The sequence below is a fragment of the Dipodomys spectabilis genome, unplaced genomic scaffold (assembly GCF_019054845.1).
Source record: "Dipodomys spectabilis isolate Male_0828 unplaced genomic scaffold, ASM1905484v1 ptg000709l, whole genome shotgun sequence".
NCBI lineage: Eukaryota > Metazoa > Chordata > Mammalia > Rodentia > Heteromyidae > Dipodomys > Dipodomys spectabilis.
Window position 1 is genome coordinate 27,501 of NW_024871386.1, and position 7,500 is coordinate 35,000.

The window sequence follows — 7,500 nt, forward strand, 5'->3', positions numbered from 1 at the left end:
GAAGGAGGAGGAAGAAGAACAGGAAGAAGAGGGGGAGGAGGAAAATCAGAAGGAAGAGAGGGAAGGAGAGGAAGAAGGAAAAAACAAGAAGAAGAATAGGAAGAAGAGAAAGAATACAAGAGGAGAAGGAAGAAGAGGAGGAAAAACAAGAAGAGGAAGAAGAGAAAGAATAGAAGAGAAGGAGGACAAAGGAAGAAGAGGAAGAAGAAAAGGACCATGAAGAAGAAGAGGAGGAGGAAGAACAGAAAGAAGAGGAAGAGGAAAGAGAAGAAGGGGAAAAAAGAAGAAGAAGAAGGAAAAAGGAAGAATTGGAAGAAGAGGAAAAAGAAGGGGAAGAAGTACAGGAAGAAGAGGAGGAGGAAAAAGGGGAAGAAGAACAGGAAGCAGAGGAGGAAGAAGAGGGAAAGAAGTGGGAGGAGGAAGAAGGGAAAGAACAGGAAGAAGAGGAAGGGGAGAAGTAGAGGAAGAGGAAGGAGGGAAGGAAGGAGGGAGTGAGGGAAGGAAGGAGGGAAGGGAGGAAGGAGGGATTGGAGGGAAGGAAGGAAGGAGGGAAGGAAGGAGGGAGGGAGGGAAGGATTGGAGGAAAGGAAGGAGGGAAGAAGGGAAGGAAGGAAGGAAGGAGGGAAGAAGGGAAGGAAGGAAGGAGGGAAGGAAGGAAGGAAGGAGGGAGGGAAGGAAGGAAGGAAAGAAGGAAGGAAGGAAGGAAGGAGGGAAGGAAGGAAGGAAGGAAAGAGGGAGGGAAGGAAGGAAGGAAGAAGGGAAGGAAGGAAGGGTTGGAGGGAAGGAAGGAAGGAGGGAAGGATTGGAGGGAAGGAAGGAAGGAGAGAAGGAAAGAAGGAGGGAAGGAAGGAAGGAAGGAGAGAAGGAATGAAGAGGGGAAGGAGGGATTGGAAAGAAGGAAGGAGGAAGGGAAGGAAGGAGGGAAGGAAGGAAGGAAGGAAGGAGGGAAGGAAGGAAGGAGGGAAGGAAGGAAGGAAGGAGGGAAGGAAGGAAGGAAGGAGGGAGGGAAGGAAGGAAGGAAAGAAGGAAGGAAGGAGGGAAGGAAGGAAGGAAGGAAGGAGGGAGGGAAGGAAGGAAGGAAGAAGGGAAGGAAGGAAGGAAGGGTTGGAGGGAAGGATTGGAGGGAGGGAAGGAAGGAAGGAGGGAAGGAGGGAGGGAAGGAAGGAAGGAAGGAAGGAAGGAGGGAAGAAGGGAAGGAAGGAAGGAAGGAGGGAAGGAAGGAAGGAGGGAGGGAAGGAAGGAAGGAAAGAAGGAAGGAAGGAGGGAAGGAAGGAAGGAGGGAAGGAAGGAAGGAGGGAGGGAAGGAAGGAAGGAAGAAGGGAAGGAAGGAAGGAAGGGTTGGAGGGAAGGAAGGAAGGAGGGAAGGATTGGAGGGAAGGAAGGAAGGAGAGAAGGAAAGAAGGAAGGAAGGAAGGAGAGAAGGAATGAAGGGAGGAAGGAGGGATTGGAAAGAAGGAAGGAGGAAGGGAAGGAAGGAGGGAAGGAAGGAGGGATTGGAAAGAAGGAAGGAGGAAGGGAAGGAAGGAGGGAACGAAGGAAGGAAGGAAGGAGGGAAGGAAGGAAGGAAGGAAGGAAGGAGGGAAGGAAGGAAGGAAGGAAGGAAGGAGGGAAGGAAGGAACGAAGGAAGGAAGGAGGGAAGGAAGGAAGGAGGGAAGGAAGGAAGGAGGGAAGGAAGGAAGGATTGAGGGGAAGGAAGGAAGGAAGGAGGGAAGGAAGGAAGGAAGGAGGGAAGGAAGGAAGGAAGGAGGGAAGGAAGGAAGGAAGAAGGGAAGGAAGGAAGGAAGGAGGGAGGGAAGGAAGGAGAGAATTAAGGAAGGAGGGAGGGAAGGAAGGAAGGATTGAGGGGAAGGAAGGAGGGAAGGAAAGAAGGAAGGAGGGAAGGAAGGAAGGAAGGAAGAAGGGAAGGAAGGAGGGAAGAAAGGAAGGAAGGAGGGAAGGAAGGAAGGAAGGAAGAAGGGAAGGAAGGAAGGATTGAGGGGAAGGAAGGAGGGAGGGAAGGAAGGAAGGAGGGAAGGAAGGAAGGAAGGAGGGAAGGAAGGAGGGAGGGAAGGAAGGAGAGAATTAAGGAAGGAGGGAGGGAAGGAAGGAAGGAGGGAGGAAAGGAAGGAAGGATTGAGGGGAAGGAAGGAGGGAAGGAAAGAAGGAAGGAGGGAAGGAAGGAAGGAAGGAAGAAGGGAAGGAAGGAGGGAAGAAAGGAAGGAAGGAAGGAAGGAGGGAAGGAAGGAAAGAAGGAAGGAAGGGAGGGAGGGAAGGAAGGAAGGAAGGAAGGAGGGAAGGAAGGGAGGGAGGGAGGGAAGGAAGGAAGGAGGGAAGAAAGGAAGGAAGGAAGGAAGGAGGAAGGGAAGGAAGGAAGGAGGGAAGGAAGGATAGGAGGGAAGGATTGTAGGGCAGGAAGGATTGGAAAGAAGGAGGAGAGGAGGGAAGGACACGAAAGAGGAAAGGATTGGAAACAGGAAAGATTGGTGGGAAGGAGGGAACGAATATAAGAAAAAGGGAAGGAAAGAAGAACGAAGGATTGGAAGGAGAGAAGGAATCAGGGAAGGATTGGAAAGAAGGAAGGAGATGAGGGAAGAATGGGAAGGAAGGAAGGAAAGATTGGAAGGAGGAAGGATTGGAAAGGAAGGAAAGAAGGAAGGAGGGAAGGATTGGAGGGAAAGAAGGAAGGAGGGACGGATTGGAGGGAAAGAAGGAAGGAGGGAAGGATTGGAGGGAAAGAAGGAAGGAGGGAAGGAAGGAAGGAAGGAGGGAGGGAAAGAAGGAATGAGGCAAGGATTGGAAAGAAGGAGGGAAGGAAGGATTGGTGGGAAGGATTGAAAGGGGGAGGGAAGGAGGGAACGAATATAAGAAAAAGGAGGGAAGGAAAGAAGAACGAAGGATTGGAAGGAAGGAGGGAAAGATTGGAAAGAAGGAAGGAGATGAGGGAAGAATTGGAAGGAAGGAGGAAAGGATGGGAAGGATTGGAGGGAAGGAAGAAGGGAAGGATGGGAGGAAAGGAAGGAGGGAGGAAAGGAGGGATTGGAAGGAAGAAGGGAAGGATTGGAAGGAAGGAAGGAGAGGAGGGAAGTATTGGAAACAAGGAAGGTTTGGTGGGAAAGATGGGAGGGAAGGAGGGAACGAATATAAGAAAAAGGGAAGGAAAGAAGAACAAAGGATTGGAAGGAGAGGAATCAGGGAAGGAAGGATTGGAGGGAAGGATTGGAAAGAAGGACGTAGGGAAGGAAGGATTGGTAAGAAGGAGGAGAGGAGGGAAGGATTGGAAAGGAGAGGAAGGAAAGATTGAAAGGAAGGAGGGAGGGAAGGATTGGAAGAAAGGAAGGAGGGAAGGAAAGATTGGAAAGGAGGGAGGGAAGGAGAGGAAGGAAGGATTGGAATGGGGAAGAATTGGAGGGAAGGAAAGAACGAAGGATTTGAAAGAGGGAAGGAATCAGGGAAGGAAGGAAGGATTGGAAAGAAGGAAGGAGATGAGGGAAGAATTGGAGGGAAGGAGGGAAGGATTGGAGGGAAAGAAAGAAGGAGGGAAGGAAGTAAAGATTGGAAACAAGGAAGGATTGGAGGGAAGGAAGGAAGGAGGGAAGGGTTGGAAAGAAGGGAGGAAGGATTGGAGAGAAGGAACGGAAGGATTGGAAAGAAGGAGAGGAGGGAAAGATTGGAAAGGAAGGAAGGATTGGAGGAAAGGAAGAAGGGAAGGATTGGAGGGAAGGAAAGATTGGAAAGGAGGAGAGGAAGGATTGGAGGGAAGGATTGGAGGTAAGGAAGAAGGGAAGGATTGGAAAGAAGGAAGGAGGAAAGGATGGGAAGGATTGGAGGGAAGGAAGAAGGGAAGGATTGGAAAGAAGGAAGGAGGGAAGGATTGGAAAGAAGGAAGGAGGAAAGGATGGGAAGGATTGGAGGGAAGGAAGAAGGGAAGGATTGGAGGGAAGGATTGGAAAGAAGGAAGGAAGAGAGGAGGGAAGGATTGGAAAGAAGGAGAGGAAGGAAAGATTGAAAGGAAGGAGGGAGGGAAGGATTGGAAAGAAGCAATAGAAGGATTGGACGGAAGGGAAGGATTGGAAGAAAGGAAGGAGGGAAGGAAGGATTGGAAAGGAGGGAGGAAAGGATTGGGAAGAAGGAGAGGAAGGAAGGATTGGAGGGAAGGAAAGAACGAAGGATTGGAAAGAGGGAAGGAATCAGGGAAGGAAGGATTGGTGGGAAGGATTGGAAAGAAGGAAGGAGATGAGGGAAGAATTGGAGGGAAGGAAGGAAAGGTTGGAAATAAGGAAGGATTGGAGGGAAGGGTTGGAAAGAAGGGGGGTTAGGAAGGAGGGAAGGATTGAAGGAAAGGAAGGAGGGAGGAAGGATTGGAGAGAAGGAAGGAAGGATTGGAAAGAAGGAAGGATTGGAAAGAAGGAGAGGAGGGAAAGATTAGAAAGGAAGGAAGAAATGGAGGGAAGGAAGGAGGGAAGGATTGGAAAGAAGGATAGGAGGGAAGGAAGGATTGGAAGGAAGGAGGGATTGAAAGGGGGAAGGGTTGATGGGAAGGGAGGAAGGAGGGAAGGAAGAAGGGAAGGAAGGATTGGAGAGAAGGATTGGAAGGAAGGAGGGATTGATAGGAAGGAAGGAGGGATTGAAAGGAGGAAGGATTGGAGGGAAGGATTGATAGGAAGGAGGGAAGGATTGGAAGGAAGGAAGGAAAGAGGGAAGGAAGGAAGGATTGATTGGAGGGAGGGAAGGATTGGAAGGAAGGAAGGAAAGAGGGAAGGAAGGAAGGATTGATTGGATGGAGGGAAGGGAGGAAGGAAGGAAGGAGGGATTGAAAGGGGGAAGGATTGGAGGGAAGGAAGGAGGGAAGGAAGGAAGGATTGATTGGATGGAGGGAAGGATTGGAAGGAAGGAAAGAGGGAAGGAAGGAAGGATTGATTGGATGGAGGGAAGGATTGGAAGGAAGGAAGGAAGGATTGATTGGATGGAGGAAAGGGAGGAAGGAAGGAAGGAGGGATTGAAAGGGGGAAGGATTGGAAGGAAGGATTGGAAGGAAGGAAGGAGGGAAGGAAGGAAGGAAGGAGGGAGGGAAGGAAGGAAGGAAGGAAGAAAGGAAGGAGGGAAGGAAGGAAGGAGGGAGGGCACACTCACCTTGGGCAAGGCCACGTGCCCTGGAATTGCAGAGGACAGGCAGCATGGAAGGTTCTAGAAAGAAAACAGGAGGTTAGGTCTTGGGCCTGGCGTGCGCACTGGGGTGAGCGTTGGCCTCTGGGAGTTTGCTGGGGGCGGGGACGGGAGTGGGGCTGGTGTCACTGGGTGGGGACCGTTATGGCTACTGGTGTTACTGGTGTCATTGGTGGTGTTACTGGTGGTATTGGTATTGGTGTTATTGGTATTGGTGTTATTGTTATTGTTATTGGTATTGGTGGTATTGGTATTGGTGTTATTGGTATTGGCATTGGTATTATTGGTATTGTTACTGGTGGTATTGGTATTGGTGTTATTGATATTGTTATTGGTGTTATTGGTATTGGTGTTATTGGTATTGGTGTTATTGGTATTGGTGTTATTGTTATTGTTATTGGTATTGGTGGTATTGGTATTGGTATTGGTGTTATTGGTATTGGTGTTATTGGTATTGGTGTTATTGGTATTGGTGTTATTGGTATTGCTGTTATTGGTATTGGTGTTATTGGTATTGGTATTGGTATTAGTGGTATTGGTATTGGTATTGGTGTTATTGGTATTGGTATTATTGGTATTGTTACTGGTGGTATTGGTATTGGTGTTATTGATATTGGTGTTATTGGTATTGGTATTGGTGTTATTGGTATTGGTGTTATTGGTATTGGTATTGGTATTGGTGGTATTGGTATTGGTGTCATTGGTATTGGTATTGGTGTTATTGGTATTGGTATTGGTATTATTGGTATTGTTACTGGTGGTATTGGTATTGGTGTTATTGATATTGTTATTGGTGTTATTGGTATTGGTATTGGTGTTATTGGTATTGGTATTATTGGTATTGGTATTGGTGTTATTGGTATTGTATTGGTATTGGTGTTATTGGTATTGGTATTGGTGTTATTAGTATTGTTACTGGTGTCATTGGTATTGTTACTGGTGTTATTGGTATTGGTGTTATTGGTATTGGTGTTATTGATATTGGTATTGGTGTCATTGGTATTGTTACTGGTGTTATTGGTGTTGTTACTGGTGTTATTGGTGTTGTTATTGGTATTGGTGGTGTTGGTGTTATTGGTTTTGTAATGGGTGCTATTGATATTGGTATGGGTATTGGTGTTATTGGTATTGTTATTGGTGTTATTGGTATTGGTGTTATTGGTATTGGTGTTATTGGTATTGGTATTGGTGTTATTGGTATTGGTGTTATTGCTATTGGTATTGGTGTTATTGCTATTGGTATTGGTGTTATTGGTATTGGGGTTGTTATTGGCGTTATTGGTATTGTTATTGGTGTTATTGATATTGGTAGTGGTGTTATTGGTATTGGTGTTATTGGTGTGGTTATTGGTGTTATTGATATTGGTATTGGTGTTTTCGGTATTGCTATTGGTATTATTGGTATTGGTTATTGGTGTTATTGGTGTTATTGGTATTGGTGTTATTGGTATTGGTCATTGGTGTTATTGGTATTGTTATTGCTGTTATTGTTATTGGTGTTATTGGTATTGGTGTTATTGGTATTGGTGTTATTGGTATTGGTATTGGTGTTATTGGTATTGGTGTTATTGGTATTGGTATTGGTGTTATTGGTATTGGTATTGGTGTTATTGGTATTGGTATTGGTGTTATTGGTATTGGTGTTATTGGTATTGGTATTGGTGTTATTGGTATTGGTATTGGTGTTATTGGTATTGGTATTGGTGTTATTGGTATTGGTGTTATTGGTATTGGTATTGGTGTTATTGGTATTGGTGTTATTGGTATTGGTATTGGTGTTATTGGTATTGGTGTTATTGGTATTGGTATTGGTGTTATTAGTATTGGTGATTGGTGTTATTGGTGTTATTGGTATTGGAGTTATTGGTATGGTGATTGGTGTTTTTGGTGTGGTTCTTGTTACTGGGATTACCATGGTTGTTTGTGCTCTTATTGTGACTATTGTGGTTGTTATTCTTGTTACTGTTATTCTTGTCATTGTTGCCATTATGGTTGTGTTACTAATATTGATGTTACTGTTGTTGTTTGTGTTGTTGTTACTGTTATTGTTGTTGTTTCTATTGTTATTGTTTGTGTTGTTGCTGTTATTGTTATTATTGTTGTTGTTTCTATTGTTATTGTTTGTGTTGTTACTGTTATTCTTGTTCTTGTTACTGTTATTGCTCTTAGGGTTACTATTATAACTGTTGTTGTTTGTGTTGTTATTGATACTATTATTGTTGTTGTTATTGTTTGCATTATTATTGTTGTTGTTTGCATTATTATTGTTTGCATTATTATTGTTGTTGTTGTTATTGTTTGCATTATTGTTGTTGTTGTTGTTGTTGTTTGCATTATTACTGTTGTTGTTGTTGTTT

The 7,500-nt window shown here is 45.4% G+C and overlaps 1 protein-coding gene across 1 annotated transcript in view; it reads left to right on the forward strand.

Moving 5' to 3' along the window:
• Positions 1 to 7,500, forward strand: part of Anos1 (anosmin 1) — a gene marked incomplete at its 5' end in the record, with an annotated part of 38,061 nt that overhangs the window by 27,436 nt on the left and 3,125 nt on the right. The window lies entirely within an intron of this gene.